The sequence below is a fragment of the Echinops telfairi genome, unplaced genomic scaffold (assembly GCF_000313985.2).
Source record: "Echinops telfairi isolate 266 unplaced genomic scaffold, ASM31398v2 ScPeMD7_7424;HRSCAF=8462, whole genome shotgun sequence".
Lineage (NCBI taxonomy): Eukaryota > Metazoa > Chordata > Mammalia > Afrosoricida > Tenrecidae > Echinops > Echinops telfairi.
The window spans coordinates 78,881,171-78,900,612 of NW_022111324.1; the positions used below are offsets into that span (position 1 = coordinate 78,881,171).

The 19,442-nt window shown below is 41.7% G+C and overlaps 1 long non-coding RNA gene across 1 annotated transcript in view; it reads right to left on the reverse strand.

Annotated features, from left to right (window-relative positions):
- Nucleotides 1-16,642: 16,642 nt before the first annotated feature.
- LOC123522597 overlaps nt 16,643-19,442 on the reverse strand; it is a 13,062-nt gene continuing 10,262 nt past the window's right edge. Inside the window, exon 2 of the long non-coding RNA XR_006680841.1 lies at nt 16,643-16,911. This is a non-coding gene — a long non-coding RNA (uncharacterized LOC123522597). The remainder of the gene's footprint in view (nt 16,912-19,442) is intronic.

The window sequence follows — 19,442 nt, forward strand, 5'->3', positions numbered from 1 at the left end:
AAAAATGGAAAAAAATAAAATTAAAAAAAAAAAAAAGTCAACAGACAGACATGGAAAAAATAAAAAAATAAAAAAAATAAAACCTCTACCAGAATCAGGTTGACAACCAAGTAGTCAGTTGGCAACTTGCATCTCTCCAAAGGCGGCTTCACTTTCACAGTTCCATGCAGTTGGTAAGGATCCCCTCCCAACCAGGTGCTTCTTCGAGTCTCTGTAAACTGCATGGAACCCACTCACCATCTCTCATTCCAAACATGAGCCTTTTCAAGTCAGGTAAAGACTGAAAAGTGCTCATTAGATGTGGTGACAAAGAGAGGATCTTGTCTAGAGTCATTTCGGACGCCTTTTAGGCAGCTATGGCCACAAACTGAAATGGATTGCTGGAGACGAATGTTTGAGATGTGAGCCGTTCCAGGGTGGACAAAGGGTTCTGAAGCAAGGGTACCTGGCGGTGAAGCGACGAGAGAGGACCAAAGTTATCTTGTGTTGTGGTGGGTCAGGGAGGGGCATCCTTTCTGGTATAGAGGAGTATCTTAGAAATCAGGGACACCAATAACAAGGCAGAAAACCATGTGGACACTTGGTATTTCTTCGGCTACTCAACATCTAAACACTGCCTTCTGGGTGGTAAGTGTGAAAATGGGCTATTCTTCCAAAGGTAAAAGTGCCAGCTTTTTCCTTTCAGCTTCCTGCCAGTTAGGTCATAAGTATGTGCCAATCTGATGCTCGTGCTCAATTCATGGGTTCTTTCCAAAAGAGAGTAGAGATCCGGGACCATGAAATATTTTCAGTGTCAGGGCAGCAGGCAGGTCTCTAGCCGCCTGGGGGCAGTGTCCGGTGGTGGTGGTAACACCAAAAGCATTCAAACCAGATGCTTGCCACGGAGTGATCTGGATATAAATAAACTCAGTTCATACCCATTTTCTGAGCCTTGGACTTCAGTCTTCTTGATCCTGTGACCCTACTCAAACAACGTTCACACACATCCCTTTCCTGTGAAAGTGACGCAGGTTCCTATTGCTTGCAGCCAGGCTGGCATAGTGACGCAGCTAGTGGTGCTCACTGCAAAGGAGAAGAGGCGAGGGTGGTGTTAATGTCAGGTGGAGGCGTACTGGAGCGACAGTAACTGTAGGGAGCTAGGAGAGGGCTGGTCTCTCATCCCAAGCTGGGCATGTGGGTTGAAGTATTAATAGCCTCACCATGAAGGAGATGCAGGGCACCTTGTTCCTAACGAAGAGCCAGATTTCTGTTAAAGCAACGTGTTGGAGTCATTCACAATGGAGGGAAATGTGTTCTCTAAGTCCCTAAGGGGAAAGGTAGCCCAGCAAAGACGAAGGGTCATGGATGATAAATCGTAGTGCACCATCAGAATGAGAATAAGGAGTCAGCAGATAACTACAGAAGTGTGCACTCTGCCCAGTGCTGAGGGGAGTGGGAGTCTACAATCTCTACTCCTCCTGCAGTAACCTTGCAGGTTTATGCTGAATCTGCTAGTGACGCCAGGTGGAAAGATTCTGGGCTCTTCAAGGTCATAAAACGAAAGGCTCTATCTCCTTCCCCAACCAGCTGATTTGGGGGTATGTAAAACCCCAGGCCTTTCCCCTGAATGTTCAACCTTTTAGTTTTCACCACCCAAGTCGTCCTTATGAATAATGTACTTAATAAAACGTTGTGAACAAGTGTTATGATTACTTCAAAGCTTGCTGGTCCCTGACCTTTCCAGCCCCCAGGAACAAACCATGAATCCCAAGAGAGAATGCAAATGATCTTGTCCATGGAGGGAATCATGGCCTCTGACGTCAGCTGGGGTTTATAGATTTATAGGGGCTGGTTTTCTGAATTGCATGGGTGCAGGAAAACCACAGAGTATTGGGTCAGTTCAGGGCCACACACACCAGCAGGAGCCACTGCCTCAGAACCGGGTGGGGTTGCGGCCAGGTTGGGAAGCTGAATAGATGCTCTAGCCCAAGTCCCAGATGATCGGCATCCTGGGATTCTGGTCCATGAGAACTACTCAAGGCAATTCAATTTGTTGAAGCCCACTTTGTTGATTCCTACAATCCAACCAGAATCTTGGCATGAAACTTCTTTGAGCCCTTCTGCTGAAGAAAATCAGACAGCTGTTGGTGTTTTTAGAAGGGTAATTTTAAAGGCAGAAAAATGAATGGAGATTCTCTCATCATGGTCGGTGATGTAATTTTACTCCAAAACTTGAGGACATTGGGAATATCTATTATCTAAAGAAGCAAACTGCCCATTCTTCTGTTCACCTGAAATATATCATTTGGGTTAGAGCTTTCTCCCCTCCAACCACAACATTCAGATGATGTTAAACTCTGAACAGATGAACTTACTGCCATTAAAAATTTTAAGCAATCATATTATACACAAATATAAATACAAATTGTGTATTGTATTTTTTAATAAAAATATAACCAAGAATTTTTTTCAGGATAGCTTGTTTAAAATAATGTATTCATCAAAATACCTTTTATTATACTACTTTAAAGTTACAGTGTGATTTAAAGCTTGATACATCAGTGTTTATTTCATTGTGTTAACTGTATCCTGTAAATAAAATCACTGCAAACCTTGACAAAAATAATAAAAGAATAAAGTTACATTCTAATTGGCCCTTAGTTTCCAGGCAACCCTGTTCCCTGGAGTTCTGTGTTTTGGCAGTTCTTTGATGTGTGAGTCAGATTGACTGCCAACTGCAGCAACTCTTTGCAAAGGAATACAGCTTAGACCCAAACTTCACTTTTCGTGTGTGCTATGGACCCTTTGGGGACCATGGTGAGGTCTATGGACTCTTTCTAAGAACAATGTGCCTGTATGCAGTAGAAGTGAAAGAAACAGGGTTATAAAGGTTGATAAATATTTTTAAATTAATGATAAATAATTTATTTGATTCATTATTAAGACATTCAATAACAAGATCAAACATCAGGCCTAATATGACTATCAAACTTGTGAATCATGATAATAGCAGATGGCAAATTCTGATATCTTATATAAAAATCCTGATATAGTCTGATATAAGAATACATGTCACTTTTCCTGGTAACAAAATCAAATGAACTGCTAATATTGCTGTGGTATGTTGCCTGCATTTGCAATAAATTCATTCCAACTCAGAGTGACCTCATGTGACAGATGAGAACTGTCCCACAGGACTGTCTTCGATTTGCCTGGAAGGCTACTCTATGATGAAGGACAAGTTAAGAGCTTCTCTGACATCCATTTTTAGCTTTTCTTTGTGTCCTGTCTTTTTAATGACCTTCTGCTTTCTTTATGAATGCTGTTCTTAATGTCACCCCACAACGCAACAAGCCTCCTGTCATCCGTGTTCAATGAGTGAAATCCGTTTTCGAGATGTCCTCATGATGCAGGTGGTATAGACCCGAGGCTGTATTTTGGCTCTTGTAGACTTGTTTCAGCTTGATGAAGCTTACTCTTTATCATATTGTTGCTAAGGCAAATGGAAGAAGTTAAGTCATAGAACTGAACAGAAAATTTCAAAGGGCAGCTCAAGAAGACAAAGTAAACCAATATAATGAAATGGGAAAGACCTAGAGTTAGAAAGCAAAAAAGAAAGAACATGATTAGCATATCTTATCGTGAAAGAACTGAAGAAAAATTCAAGCCACAAGTTGAAATATTGAAGAAGTCTATGGGCAAAATGTTAAACCATGCAGGAAGTATCAAAAGATGATGGAAAGAATACACAGTCACTGTACCAAAAAGAACTGGTGGACATTCAACCATGTAAAGAGGTAACATATGAGTAAGAACCAATCTTAAAGGAAGAAGATCGAACTGTACTGAAAGCATTAGCTAATAACAGGCTCCAGGAACTGATGGAATACCAACTGAACTGTTTCAACAGGCTGATAAGCACTGGAAGCACTCACTCGTCTATGCCGAGAAGTTTGCAAGGCAGCTACTTGGCCGACTGACTGAAAGAGATCCATACGTGTACTCATTCCAAAGAAAGGTGATCCAAGAAGGATGAGGCTTTCTACTTCTGTGAAGATTTGAAGGCTCGGAGACACGGGCACAGTGAGGCAGCATTGACTTGATGTCTGTGGAAGTGGTGCCCCAGGGGGATGACTGATAATGTTTTCTAACATAAAATGACAATGATGTCTCTAAAGTGAGCCAGAGGCATATATTCACCATGGATGTATGAATGGATTTGGGGCTTGCACTTAATTCTAGCCTCAATCCAAGAACAATTCGTTCTTCTGACAGGGCTTTGCTTGATGTTTGTCCTCATATGCATGTGAAAGTTGGACATGAAAGAAGGGGCTTGAAGAAGAATCAATGCATTTGTATTGTGGTGCTGGAAAAGAATATTGCAAATATCATGGAATGCTAATAAGACAAACCAATAGGTCTTGAAAGAAGTAGAGCCAGAATTGCTCCTTAGAGGCAAGGATGACAAGATGTCGTCATATACTTTGGACATGTAAGAGAGACCAGTCCCTGGAAAGTGACGTCATGATTGGGAAAGTAGAGGCGCAGTGTAAAATAGGAAGGCCCTAAAAGATTGACACAGCAGCTGCAGCAATGGGCTCAAGCCTAGGAACAATTGTGAGGAGCCCAGCATGGGGTATTGTTTCATTCTGTTGTGCGGAAGATCACTATGGGTCGGGATAGACTAACAACAGCAAGTAGAGCTGCTGGGTGCATTTGAATTCCCAACCTTCCGATTAGCAACTGAGTGTTTAATCACTGGGCCCCCATGACTCCGTAAATTTTAATTAGAGATTAGTAAAATCCCATAGTTCATAAAATCTATGCAGGTTAAGAATTGCTCCATAGAGAAAACCACTCAAGGCTCTCAGTAACTGAGAGAGGATTTCCCTCTTCACCTGGTGAGCCCCCAAGCTGGCACAGGCTCATTCATTTCCTGTTTCCCGGCTGGATCTTTAGGAGCCTTGTAGCACCTTGTCTAATTGTATCAAGAGAGCGATTTATGGAGGCCCTGGTGGTGGTGGAGTGAGATCACAGCAGGAGCTCATCTAAAAGGTAAGAGAACTGTAATGGGAGCAGAAGGAAGGAAAGGGGTGGGCAAGACAAATCCTCTCATTGCCCACTTCACCGTGAGTCTAAGAAGGGCATGAAGAGAGGCGCTACCACCCTCAGATCATGCCTCTTCCTTCATTCCTATGGCCACTTGGCAATCAAACCTGATAATCCCTCCTTTTCTTTAAGATTTGCTTTTTCATCTCCCTTCCTTTGCCCCTCCTAGTTCAGTATTTAACATCCCTGACCTGAACTACTTGTCTCTCTCGTTCTTCTCAGCACATCCTGCATGCTGCTATTGGGCAGGACATCTTGACATGGCTTCTAACAGATCCCTTTCTGTTAAGAACTAACTGGGAAAACTCCATACTGAAAGAACTATATATGCCTCTGGAGCCACAGTTTGCTAACCCCTGGTCTAGACTAATGTTGAGTATATGGAAAATTCATGTGCTTAGTCAGTTTTAATGAGATGGAGAAATTTTAAGTTCATTAGATCTCTTTAGGAAAGCATTACATGTGTTTAGAAAGATGTTGACAAGTGCCTTAAGAACAAGAGTAAGACCTCCTAAGACATTCCCAAGACAAAAGTTGGTTGCCAAATTATATCCATATGATCAGGAGAGTAATCGACAGTGTGTCTGAGAAGGAGGGGCGGGGGAAGGAGGGGAATGGAAAATGAGACAAGGACCCTGTATATTGTATGATGTGAGCTCCATCTTAACCCCCAAATCTTTGGCAAATTCAATTAAAATTCACAAAATAGTTGGGAGGGAGGATTTCAGTTGGAAACCCATAAGGGCCAAGTTATATGTTGATATTAATGTAAAGCTTTGAGATATTATGTGAATGCAGGAGCCAGCTGGGCAGGGAGGCCTTGGCTGGCATTTAGATTTTATTCAAATGATTGATTGACCAATAAGTAGAATTACCAGGAAAGTACTTGTGGACAGCTCGTCCACCATAGATGCTTTTGCCTCAGTCCTTCTCCTTACCCCCTAATTGAAGAATTCAAGTGAAAGTCAAGTAAGACTCAGGTTGAAGATAGTCCCCGGGCCTTATTGGCAAAACTCACTAAGAATTACTGTAAATTGGGTTGGTCCTGATTGTCCCTAAAGATTAAGTATATCACCCATTCAGTAAACTCATCTCTAACTATGACCTGGCATTTAGATGGCCACACTCATCCTTCAGCTATATGTTTTCAGTGTGTGGGTGGAATTTTGCACTTGCTGCTCCAAAGTTAGCAATATTTCTCATTTGGGGAGAGCAAATTGGAAATATTAGGGTAAAAAAATACTTTTACAAAATCACAGAAACTTTTATTTTGAAAACCCACCAAAATATGTTACTTGACACATCCTCCATCTAGGCCCAACCACTTCCGAAGGCTGAGTTTCGTCGCTCACCTTCCTGCTGATGTTGGGCTCATCAGCCCCTGCAGCTATGAGAGTTAGGAAAAGCCTCCAGCCTAATATCTGACCAATGGATTTGGACCTTTCCTACTTATACAACTGTGTGAGCCATCTCCTTCCTATAAAGCTCTCTGTACATATAACTGTATAAGCTTTATTGCCTTTGCTTCTCCAGAGAATGCAGCCTACAGAATAATTTTTTTAAAAAACCAACTCACCATAGCCTCTGAGTTGACCTCTCTGCTTTGAATGAAACTGACCCAATAGCACCCCAGACGCCACTGTTTTGATTCAACCTTCTTTTGGAGGGCACCCTAACAAGACTAAGAGAAGTTCATTACTGGGAGAAGTTGTCTGCAGTCATCCACTGATTACAGAGATAAATTTAAACATTTGTTTGATCTATACATGTATGTGCAAACTGAAATTCTAGCAGTAATACTTTTTTATTATTAATTGGGAGTTAATACATGTATCATATCATTCCATGGTTCGATCACATCAAGCAGAATTATACAGTTGCTTCCACAATCAGTTTCCAAACATTCTTTTTCTTCCAGGACTCCTTTTACCCTGCTCCTACCAACCCTGTACACCTCCCCCATCCACCCCCCTCCCACCCTCCTCCCCACAAACCTTTATTCTGCTTGCTATCCCTATCGGTTCACCAATTCTGGAATTCATTTACTGAAAAACAAAACACAATTTCATGACGGTGAACCTCCAATGGCATAGCATCTCTGAGATACACCCTAATATGAACAAACAAAAACAAAATAAAACAGAATGCCCATCCCAGGGTTGCTGAAATAATATATATTGTAATACAGCATCGAGGGCATTCGTTTAGCAAGACCTTGTTTGCCTGCCTACCAGCGGTTCACCAATCTTGGTACAGCTGTCTTCTGCTTCCTCAGACACCACGTATTTTCTGACTTAGGTCCTTAAGCTACAAGAGTGAGGTAGAGTCCAAATCACCCAATGGGGTTCCCGCCGAGAGCTCACTGATGCAGCCTCTGGAGCCTGCTGTGGCCTTGAAGATCCAGCATTCAGTGACCCAGCGTTCCATGGCCCCTGGCCTGGGTCTCCAGGATACACCCAGAAGCCCGGGTCGATGTGGCCCATTCAGTGCAGACCACCAAAGACACTCCCCACCTAGGGTCCACAGAAGCATTCCAGTCATTATTCCCCCAAACTGGAGGTCGGTCCTCCCTCTTTTCCTACCAGCAGACATGCGTTTGTGTCCCCCAGACGGGTTTGCTCCATTTCCCCATTGCTGCGTCGTTTTTCCATCATTATCCCCAATCCCTCTGGTAGGGCTTTCCAGCTGTCCAGGGCGGGCTTCATCATCGATTCACATGGCAGCCACTCTGTAGACAACATTCCCTTCCCCTCCCTTGACCATTTGATCCCAGCTGACATGAGGCACCCTCCAGCCAAGTGACCTTCAAAATACTAGAGCACCAGTCAGACTCTCTACCAGGCTGTCTGGCCCCCCAGATAGCAGACTGGATGCCCTACAAGCCCGAGCTTGTGCCCATTTCCGTTGCTTGTTCCGACAGCCGTAGTATTTGTCCTTTTGTGATTGACAAACTTCACTCAGCATAATGTTTTCAGCTCCCTCCATGTGTTGAGGTGTTTCATCGCATTTTGGGGTGGTGCATAGTCCGTTATATGTTTATACCAGAGGGTTTTTTAATCAAGTCTTCTACTGATGGGGATGTAGGCTGTTTGCAGCTTCTTGCTCTTGTGAACTGTGCTGCAGTGAACATGGGAGAGGGGGGAGCGGCAAACATCTGTTCATAATCTGTTTATTTCTCTTGGGTCTATGCCCAGTAATGGTATTGCTAGATCATATGGTGTCTCAATTGCCATCTGTTTTAGGTATCGCCACATCTCACCTTCCACGGGGGCTGCATGTATCTACAAGCCACCAGCAGTGGAGAAGACATTCTATCTACCACACCTTCTCTAGCATTTGTTGTTCTACGTTTTATAAAAGTGGGCTACAGTTATGGGTGTTAGACGGTATCTCATGTTGTTTTGACTTGCATTTCCCAGATGGCTAGTGAATGGGAGCATTTCTTCATGTGTTTATTAGCCATTCAAGTACCATCCTTTGTGAATTATCTGTTTGGGTCCTTTGCCCACCTTCTCAGAGGAGTATTCGTTCTTTTCCTTGTTGTAGACTTGTAAAGTATGTAGATTTTAGTAGTTAGTCCTTTATCTGTAATGTCATTACTAATTATTTTTTCCCAGTCTGTGGACTCTCTTTTTACTCTTTTAATGAAGTCTTTCGATGCACACAAGTGTTTTCTTTTTAATAGGTCCCACTCATCTGTTTTGTCTTCCACAAGTGTGTTTCTTTTGTTATCTCTGATAGCCCATGTATTCCCTGCACTAGGCATTTAGATTTGTCCCAGTTTTCTCACTGATGATCCTGATAGCTTTGGGTTTTACATTTAGGTCTTTGATCCACCTTGTTTGGTTTTGTGCATGGGGTGAGATATGGGTCTTGTTTCATTCTTCTGCAGGTGTATATCCAATTTTTCTAGCACCATTTATTTCCATTTAATACTTTTTGGGCCTTTGTCAAAAATCAATTGTCTGTATGCAGATGTTTTTATTTCTGGATGTTCTCTCCTGATCCATTGGTCTGAGTATCTATCATTATACCAGTACCAGGCTGTTTTGACCACTGTGGCTGTGTAGTAGGTTTTGAGTCAGGTAGTGCAAGACCACCTACTTTGTTCTTCTTTTTGAGGAGTTCTTTGCCTATCCTGGGCTGCTTCCTTCTCCATATGAAGTTGATAATCCATTTTTTCCATTTCTTTAAAGAACGATGCTGGAATTTAGATCAGGGTTGCATTGAATTTGTAGTACTTTAGATAGCATTGACATTTTCACAATAGTGAGTCTTCTAATCCACAAACACAGATGTTCTTCTATTTGTGTCGATCCCTTTTGGTTTCTCGTAGCAATGTTCTGTAGTTTTCTTTACATAGATCTTTTGTTTTTTTGGTGAGGTTTTGTGTTAGTCTGGGTTGACTAGAGAAACAAATTCATAGACACTCATGTGTATAAGAAAGAGCTTTATATAAAGAGTAATTATACATTAAGAAAACATCCCAGTCCAGATCAAGTCCATAAGGCCAATATTAGCCCATATGTCAAATACCAATCTATAAAGTCTTCTTCAGACTCACGAAACACATGCAATGACACCGAATGCAGGAAGATCACAGGCTAGTGGGTGGGAAGTCTTATGGATCCAGTGTCATTGTAAGCATCTCAGTACTGGCAGGGCTCCCCCAGTTCAGGGCACTGGTGTAGCTCCAGGTGTCTTGTCAGCTGCAATGTCTCCCAGGTAGTGAGCCTGCGTCCTGCCTTCAGTGAGATATTTATCTCCTTAGTGCCTCGCCTCTCAATGAGGTCATCAAGATGCGACCTGATTGACAAGCTAAACTCCACCCATTTACTTGTAAGTCTCAAATTGACAACAGATTATGTAACTACCACAGGTTTATTCCTAGGTATCTCTGCTTTTGCGTGGCTCTTTTGAGTGATGTTGTTTCCTTTATATCTTTTTTTGGTATTCCCATCACTGGTATATACAAATTCAATTGATTTCTTCTTGTTAATCTTGTATATCCTGCTACTCTATTAAACTCCTCTATTGTTTCCAGAAATCCTACTGTGGACACCTTAGGATACTCAATATATAAAATCATATCATCTGCAAACAGAGAAATTTTCACTTCTTCTTTACCCAATTGTACTACCTTGATTTCTTGCTGTTGTTCTGTGGTACTGGCTAGGACTGCAAGCACAGTGTTGAATAAAAGTGGGGATAAGAGATATCCTTGTCGAGTTTCCTTATTCAGTGGGAATGTTTTCAGCTTTTCTCCATCGAATGTAATATTGGCTATTGGTTTTTCATATATGGCCTTTATTGTACTGAGGATTTTTTTCTTCTAATCCTATCTTCCTGAGAGCTTGTCTTAGGACAGGGTGTTGGATATTGTCAAATGCATTTTCAGCATCAATTGATATGATCATATGATTTGTATAATTTTTCTTGTCAATGTGGTGGATTATGTTAATTGTTTTTAGAATGTTGAACCATCCCTGCATCCCTGGTAAGAATCCCACTTGATCATGATGGTTTTTTTTTTATATGTCAAGGGATTCTGTTGGCCAGGATTTGGTTGAGAATTTTTGCATCTATGTTCATGAAAGATATAGGTCTTTTGTTCTCTATTCTAGTGGGGTCTTTGCCTGGCTTGGGTATTAGGGTTGTGCTGGCTTCATAGAATGAGTTCAGGAGTTTACAGTCCCTTTCTGTGTTCTGGAAGAGTTTGTGTAGGGTTGGTGTCAGCTCTGCTCTGAATGGTTGATAGAATCTCCTGTGAAGCCATCTGGACCGGGGCTTTTTTCAGTTGGGAGTTTCTGGATGACCTTATCTATTTCTTCTTTTGCTATGGGTCTGTTCAAGTTCTAAATGTTCATATGTGTTAACTTGGGGACAGAGTGATTTTCAGGTGTTTTCTGATTTCCTCCAAATTAGTGAATTTTTTGGAATACATTTTTTCTTCTTTTTTTTTCTTTTAATAAATCATTTTATTGAGGCTTGTACAGCTCTTATGACAATCCATCCATCCATCCATTGGGAACACACTTTTTCATGGTACTGTATTATTAATCTTTTATTTCACTAGAGTCTGTGGAGACTTCCCCTATTTCCTCTCCAATTCTGGATATTGATGTTTGCTTCTTTTTCTTTGTCAAGTTGCTAGCAATTTGTCGATTTTGTTGGTCCTTTCCAAGCACCAACTCTTTGTTGATTTTTTCCCATTGCTTTAGTTCTTATGATTTATTTTCTTTAGCTGTTGAAAGGATTATGCTGTTGACTCTGTCCTAATAGTTTGAAGTGCTGGGTTCTGATGCTCAATGTGATTCTCTCCTCTTTTTTATGTGTTAATTTATAGCAATAAAGTGACCTCTGATACCAGCTTTTTTTTTAATTGGGGGCTCTTACAGCTTTTATAATAATCCATACATCAATTGTATCAAGTATATTGTATATATGTTGCCATCATCATTTTCTAAACATTTACTTTCTATTTGAGCCCTTGGTATTTTGTTTTTATTATTTAGAGCTTTACAATTTACAAGTAATTTTCATAAATATCTCATTTGGGCATAGCTGAGAAACTTTATATAAAGTGTAATTTAGTACACAGCTCTACAGGTCAGGAAACTTGGGCACAAGAGAAGTTAAGTAACTTCCCAGGGTCTTCTCACTCAAGCATATCTTTATAGCAAGTCAAGCAAATCAAAGATCTCATCATTTTATTTATTTTTTTTATCAATTTATTGGGGCTCATACAATTCATCACAATACATAGATTAATTGTGTAAAGCACATCTATACATTTGTTGCCCTCATCATTCCCAAAATTCGCTTGCCACTTGGGTTCCCGGAACCCGCTAATTTTCCCTTTTTTCCCCCCTCCCCTTCCCTTCCTCCTCCCCTCTCCTCCATGCTCCCTTAATAATTTATAAATTATTATTGTATCTTATATTACACTGTCCGCCGTCTCCCTTCACCCACCCCTCCGCTGCCCGTCCCCCAGAGAGGAGGCCACACGTAGCTCCCTGTGATCCATTCCCCCCTATTACATCCCCTTTCCCTCCTGGTATCGGATCTCATCATTTTAATAGACCTGGTCTTCTCGGTTATCACAGCAGTAAGATGGAGTGACTAATGGTAAAGTGCTGACAAATGAGGTCATAATGCATAGAACTTGCTTCAGGGCAAAGAATGCTTAAACGTTCAGAGATAGGAGCATAGTGCAGAAAACAGCACGGCTAAATCCTAAGTAGAGTTAGAGTGTCCCAATCTATAGTCCCAGGGAAAGACAGCATTGAGCACATCATGCAGAGTGAAAATTCCATTTGACACTGGGAGCTTATTTCAGCTGTTCTCATTGCGGTGGGGCGGGGTGGGTTGTGTGTGCATGTACATATGGATAAGCGTGTAGGCACACACACACACACACACACACACAACCCTACCTACCTATCCTTGAGCAGGATACATGCCTAGCTACTCCTCAGCTCCAAGTTATTAAAGCAAGACTAACTCAGCAAACCCCTGTAAAGAGTTTTTCCAACTACAGTGCCCTTTAGCAGGTCTGGCTTTGAGCCTGGCTGTGGTCAACTCCTACATATGCAACAAGATATCTCATCAACCTGGTTATCAAGGAGCTTTCACCTATTGCTTATAATTTCATTGTGAAAGATACAGGTATATAATCAAAATTGTAACTATGTGTTAATGTTAAAAAATAGCCTCTTTATTCTGTCCCCTCTCTTCCCTTTTCTCATTCTTCTTTCTTTTTTATTCTATTTGTCCCTACGATTAAGTGCCCCTTCCCCAAGGAACATTGCTGACACTTATACACAGAGAAGGTTAGACTTGCTAGAGACAAAGTGTTCTTCAAACTGGCGAGAAAGAGCACCGGCACACCCCATGCTTCCAAAGGTCTAGACCTCTTCTCTCTAAACTCAGCACCCTCACTCTCAGATGCATACCTTTAAACTTGCCGTTACTAATACCTGCAACCCCTAACTAGTTCACTTCTTATCTATTATTCTCTCAATACTTCAATCCCAACAATCTGTTGACAGCATTAAGACCCACAATTCTACAATCTAGAGGTTCTACCAACTTCTCACCAACTCTCCATCCTTCATGTCCTCTTCTCCTCTTTACCCATCTTATTCCACAGCCAGTCATTATATCACTCGTCTGTTTACACACTCCCTTACCCCCCTCTCACATTGAAGTCTTTTCCAGGAGAAACCACAAACCTAGTGAGAGCTAATGTTCTACCTACTCTGGCCCTGCACCTCACATGGTCCAGAGAAAAGCACACCAGCATACTCTCTTATCACACTTTCAAGATCATTGAAGTCAAGTGGGCCCTGAACCATGCCCACAATCTTTATAATTAGCTCTTCTCTTTCCCACTCTCCTAAGTGCTGATTCATATTGTCCTTCCTCTTCAGACCTTCAACCCCGCCTCCTAATCCTTTTACTCAGACCTCCTTCTTTCTACGTCACCAAGAAAACCAAAGCAATCCAAGAAGAAGTCCTCCACTGCTACCGCTGCCTCCCTAAACCCTTACCCATGGTCTTTGATTTCTTTCCTGGTCCTGCCAAGGCCAACCCTTTCATGAGACTAGATTCTCCTCCTCATGTGGCCTCAGGATGTAACTGAGCAATTCTGTCTTCTCTCCAGTACCATCGCTTTTTAAAACATCTCTACTGAACCATTCCCACCAACATTTAAACATACTATACCTCTTCCCCCTCATTATAGCTAGATAAAGACTATACTCACATATAGTCTTTATATATAGTATATATACATATAAATACACTTCCCTTCACTCACTCTTCTCCCCAGAGCTGCCACCCTATTTCTCTGCCTTCCTTTACAACAACAACAAAAATTTGAGTACACTTGCCTTCTGCATCTCCAATTTCCCTCTTCTTCTCTCTTGAATCAACAGCAACCAATTTCACCCCCACCACTGCACCACACAGTTCTTCTTAAGATTGCTGGTGAGTTCCCCCATCATTTACCAATCCTGTGACCCAGCTGATATGCTTTCCCCTTTGACCTGCATCCTTCTCAGCTTTCAAGATACCATATCCCCGGGAGCTCCTTGTATGTGTCTACCTGTCATTTCCCAAGCTCTCTGGTAGGTTCTTTTCTTACTTCCTTGCTCCCTAAATGTCGGAATTCTCCATGGCTCAACCTTTGGATTTTTTTCTCTTTTGTGCATCTCCTTCATTCTGAGGAAATCTCATCTAGTCTTATGGATCCAAATATTATTTATATGCTAATGATTTTCAATTCGAATCCCTGGGTGGTGCAAACAGTTAATGCTCTTGGCTGCTGACTGAAAGGTTGGAGGTTCAACGCCACTCAAGATGCCTCAAAAGAAAAGCCTGGTTATCTACATCTCAAAAGTCAGTAACTGAAACCTTATGAAACACAGTTCTACTCTAACTATAGGCCCCTTGTGGCTATGGGGCAGCATAAGTACAGACCAGCTCCATCATCACAGGAAGTTCTGTTGGGCAGCACTGAATTCAAGAGTTAGGGTTAAGGGGAAAAATAAATAAATAAACAAACAAACAAATTCATTGCAAAATTTGAATCAGGTTGCTGCTTGTCTGATTCTGCGGCTGAATGCAACATGGCCAAGTAGACATTATCAACAATTGGGTGTGGGGGGTGCTGGTTAAAGCAGCTAATGTAGGGAAAGAGGTGAAATCATTAATCACAAAACAAAGACCCTAGAGCATTGCAGCAGGTGAAAAGTTACTGTTAATCGGGATAAACAGAAACAACTCGCTGGCGATAGCGCATCTCAGAACGTGATAGGTGAGGAGGTTAAAGCCTCCGCATGATTTAATGAAAAATATTGAGGGAGCGAGTGCTGCGCAGCTCAAGTGTTCAAAGCCAGCCAAGGTTGCTTTTAAAAATTCAGAGCGAACAGCCCCACCCAGTGCAGTGAGGCATGGGGAAGGGGGAGGGCCGATAAATTGATAAATTCATGGCTGAGTTTGCTGAGTATGTGAAGACTGAGCGTTTCATTCCCAGCAAGTGTTCAACTTTATGGAAACCAAACATTTGGGGAAAAGATGCCCCAAAGGACCTTTATTACTAAAGAGGAAAAGGCATCGCCAGGCCACAAGCCTGTGAACGACGGGCTCACTCTGTTGTCGTATGGGAACACTAGTGGGGATTTGAAAGTGACGCCATGTTAGTGGATCATTGTGAAAACCCACAGGGTTTTAAACTGGTAGGTCTTTCAGAGAAAAGAGACAGAGTGAGACCTTGAATTAATAGGTTGATTGAGGGAGGTGAAGTTTGTAGGGAACAGGAAGTGAAAGGAATTTAGGATAGCCAGATAAAGAAAGGGTAGAGCTGGCCCTTTGTCTAAAGCCAGAGAATTAGTCAACTTAAAAGGTATAAAGACCACGAGAGTGGCTATTACATAAAGGAAGAGAAATGAGGTTTAATACAGACCCACTAACAAACGACAACAGAGGTTGGTGAGGAAGGAGACTTAAATGGCTCTGGTGCCACAGCCACTGCTTCTGCTGCAGGAGCCCAAGCTTGAAGGTGTCTGCAAGAGAGTGAGAAAGAGAGAGAGAGAGTCACAGGTATTCCAGAGGTCCCACAGGGTGAGAGCAAAGAACAGCCGGAAGAAAGCCAAGAATAGCAAGGGCAAGAACAAAGGATGTTCTTGGGCGTTTAAGTCTTTGGGCCATCTATAAATGTTTGTAGACATAATGAATCCCACGCATCTTTCCGGTTGGTGTGGATCACTCCAATGGGGCAGGCGCTAGCTTCCGCAAGCGGACGTCACTTAAAAATGTGGGAAGATGGGCAGAGTAGGCCTTGTGAACAGAAGAAATGTCTGCTGCCGTCCTTAGGAACACTGCCACCGGGCCCAGATAAGCAACGAAAGATCATGAAAAATGAGCACGATGTGGAGGACGAGTAATAAAGCCTGGGCAACCGTGCGCTGTTGAGTTGGTCGTCCAGGAATCAAAGCAATGGACTCTCGATGGATGGAAGTGGCTCCTCTCGGGACAGAACGTCACCCAGATGAGGCAATGACAGACAGGAGGGTGAACCTGGCAAATGAAAACGCTCCCTCTCACTTTAAGAACATTTTATTAAGAAGGCAGAAGCAGGTGTCCTTAGACCATTTTTTAGTGAAAAAAAGACTAAGAGAAATGACCCTAGAAAGTGTAGTGCCGACAGTTACTATGAAAGGACCTTCCTCCAATTTCTCTCCACCGCTTAGTATGCCAGGAAGCCAAATCAATCTAAAGTACCTGTACAAAGATTTTTTGAAAGATTTTATTTACTCTGTTGTGTTTTGATATTTAATTTACTGTTTATTTTGTTTAGATGTTTTAGAGGATTTCAACAACTTAGGGCTGTTAGATTTCCTGGAAAAATTAATTTAAAAGTATAACTTGGGGGCCTCAGAACCAATTACTTGGTTTTCCGTTATTTTTTATGGGGGAAATATATTCAGTTCTTGAACTTTTTAGTGTTTGAGCACGAATTTGGAATGAATTGTGTTTGACAACCGAAATATCACTGTAGTAGGTAAATATATTTTCAACCTTGGGGTAAGGGCAGATTTCTTAAACAAGACACAAACAGTGAAAATTAAATCAAGCCAAGTTGATCTGGACATGGTGATCCTATGTGTCAAAAAGTAGAATGAAGTCCAGAGGGTCTTCTTGGTGGTTATCTTTACGGCAGACCTTCACCAGGCCTTTCTGCCGTCGTGTTGCTGTGTGGGTTCCAACAACCAGCCCTTCAGTTAGTATCCAAGTTTGCACCACTTAGGGACCTTCACTCTGCAAAAGAAACACTAAAAGATTGATTAATGTTCAAATAAAAAATGTCTTTTCACCAAAATACATCTTAAAAGAAGCGAAAAAGACAAGTTATAAACTTGGAGAAAGTTTATTTTAATATAAATATAAAGGTTCAATTAATATAAATGAATATTACTTAAACTATATAAAAAATTCCAATAAATTAGTAAACAAACAAAAAAGTGGGGGAGACAAAAAACCCAATAGCCAAAAAATATATATATAGACAATTCACATGAGTAAGCATTTCAGAGAAGAGGAATTCAAGCAGCCCTCAGCTGGGCAGTTCGTCTCTGTGTGGTATTGATAGAGATCACTCCCTGGTTTTCAGCTGGTAGATGGGTTGATCTGAGGGTCCAAGATGAGTTGTGCCTGGCACCTTAGTAGAGATAGTTGCAAGGAAGGGTTCAGTTGAGAATGTTGACCAGAAACCCTGTACATGGCCCCTTCAGCACGGTGGTCTCCGAGTAATCAGACGTTTTTATCATAGTCCAGAGGCCCAGAGGGTTCCCAAGTGGCAGGAAATGAAAATTGTCATATCTTAAACCCTGACCCTGGAAACTGACGTTGTCACGTCTACTTTATTTAACCTCTCAAAGCAGTCACAGAGCCCACCCAGATTCGAGCGGTGGGCCTTTCCTATCAGTGGCATCAGTGGCAGAAGTGAATTGTTGTTGTTGTTGTTAGGTGCTGTTGAGTCAGCTTCTACTCTCAGAGACCCTAGGAGCTCCAGAACAAAACGCTACCCAGTTTTGCACCATCCTCAAAATCGTTTGACTCATTGTTGTGGCCAGTGTATCAATCTAGCTCCTTGGCATCCATCCTCTTTCTCACTGACCTACTTTGCCAAGTGTGATGTCCTTTTCCAGGGACTAGTCTCTACACATGTCCAAAGCATGTGGGATAAAGTCTTACCATCCTTGATTCTAAGGAACATTCTGTCTCCACCTCTTCCGAGGCAAATTTCTTTGTTCTTCTGGAAGTCCACAGTACTTCCAATACTCTTAGCCAACATCATCATTCAAATGAACCAGTTTTTCTGTAGCCACCCTTATTCATTGTCCAAAACTTTCATGTGTATATGAGGAAATTGAAAATCACATGACTTAGGTCAGCCGCACCTTAGTCTTCAAAGTGACATTCTTGTATTGCAGCACTTTAAAGAGGTCTGCGTAGCAGATTCATCCAGTGCAGCACACTGATGTCTTGACTGCTGCTTCCATGAGCATTGATTGACGATCCAGCAGAACGAAATCGTGGACAACTGTAATCTTTTCTCCATTTGTCATCATGTTCTCTATCGGCGCCCTTGTGAGAGTATTTCTCTGTATTAAGTTGTAATCCAAAGGAAAGCTGGAATTCTTGATCTTCATCAGCGTTTCAGGTCTCCCCTGCCTTTAGCTAGCACAGTTCTCTGCATATCACAGGTGTTAATACAAAACTGATGCTCATTTGTTTCTTTGATGAGAGGGGGATAGTGCATTTGGAGTTCATTCCACCAGATCAGACTGTTCATCAAGCTTTCTATTTAGAGGTTCTGAAAAGATTGCGTAACAATGTGTGACCAAAAAAAGTCCTGATTTGTGGCAGACAGAAGATTGGTTTTGCCACCACGACAATACACCTGCTCATACAGCCATCTCAGTATGCCAGTTTTGGGCAAAAAACCAGCATGCCTCTCTTGCCCCAAGCACCTTACTCACCTGACCTCTCTCCATGCGATTTCTTTTTGTTTCTGCGAATTAAGAGGGACATGAAAGGACAGCAATTTGTTTGCCACCCCCGTGTAAGTCTTCTTCCAATCTCTGCCACATTCTTCTTCATACAGTCCAGCTTCTCAGGTTATTTGCTAAGCTTACAGATGGAATAAATATGGTAAAATAATACAACCCAGTCACACACCTTTCCAAATTATTTAAACAAGGATTTTAAATCCTTGTTCTGTTAAAAAAAAAAACAACAACAACAGAGCAGGTACAGGTTCTCAAGAGCACAATGTAGTGTTCTGGAATTTCCATTCTTCACAATGTTACCCATAATTGTTATGATCCACACAACTGAATGCTTTGCATAGCCAGTAAAACACAAATAAACTTCTTTCTGATATTCTGTGCTTTCAACCAAAATCCTCCTGACATCAGCAATAATAACCCTCTTTCTACATTCTCCTCTGGATCAGCTTGAATTTCTGGAAGATCCCTGTTGATGTACTATTAAAGCTGTTATTGAATTATCTTCAGCAAAATTTTACTTTCTTTTTTTTTAAATCATTTTATTAGGGGCTCATACAACTCTTATCACAACCCATACATACATCAGTTGTGCAAAGCACATTTGTACATTTATTGCCCTCATCATTCTCAAAACATTTGCTCTCCACTTAAGTCCGTGGCATCAGCTCCTCATTTTTCCCCTCCCTGCTCCCCACTCTCTTATGAGCCCTTGGTAATTTATAAATTATTATTTTGTCATATCTTGCCCTGTCCGATGTCTCCCTTCACCCACTTTTC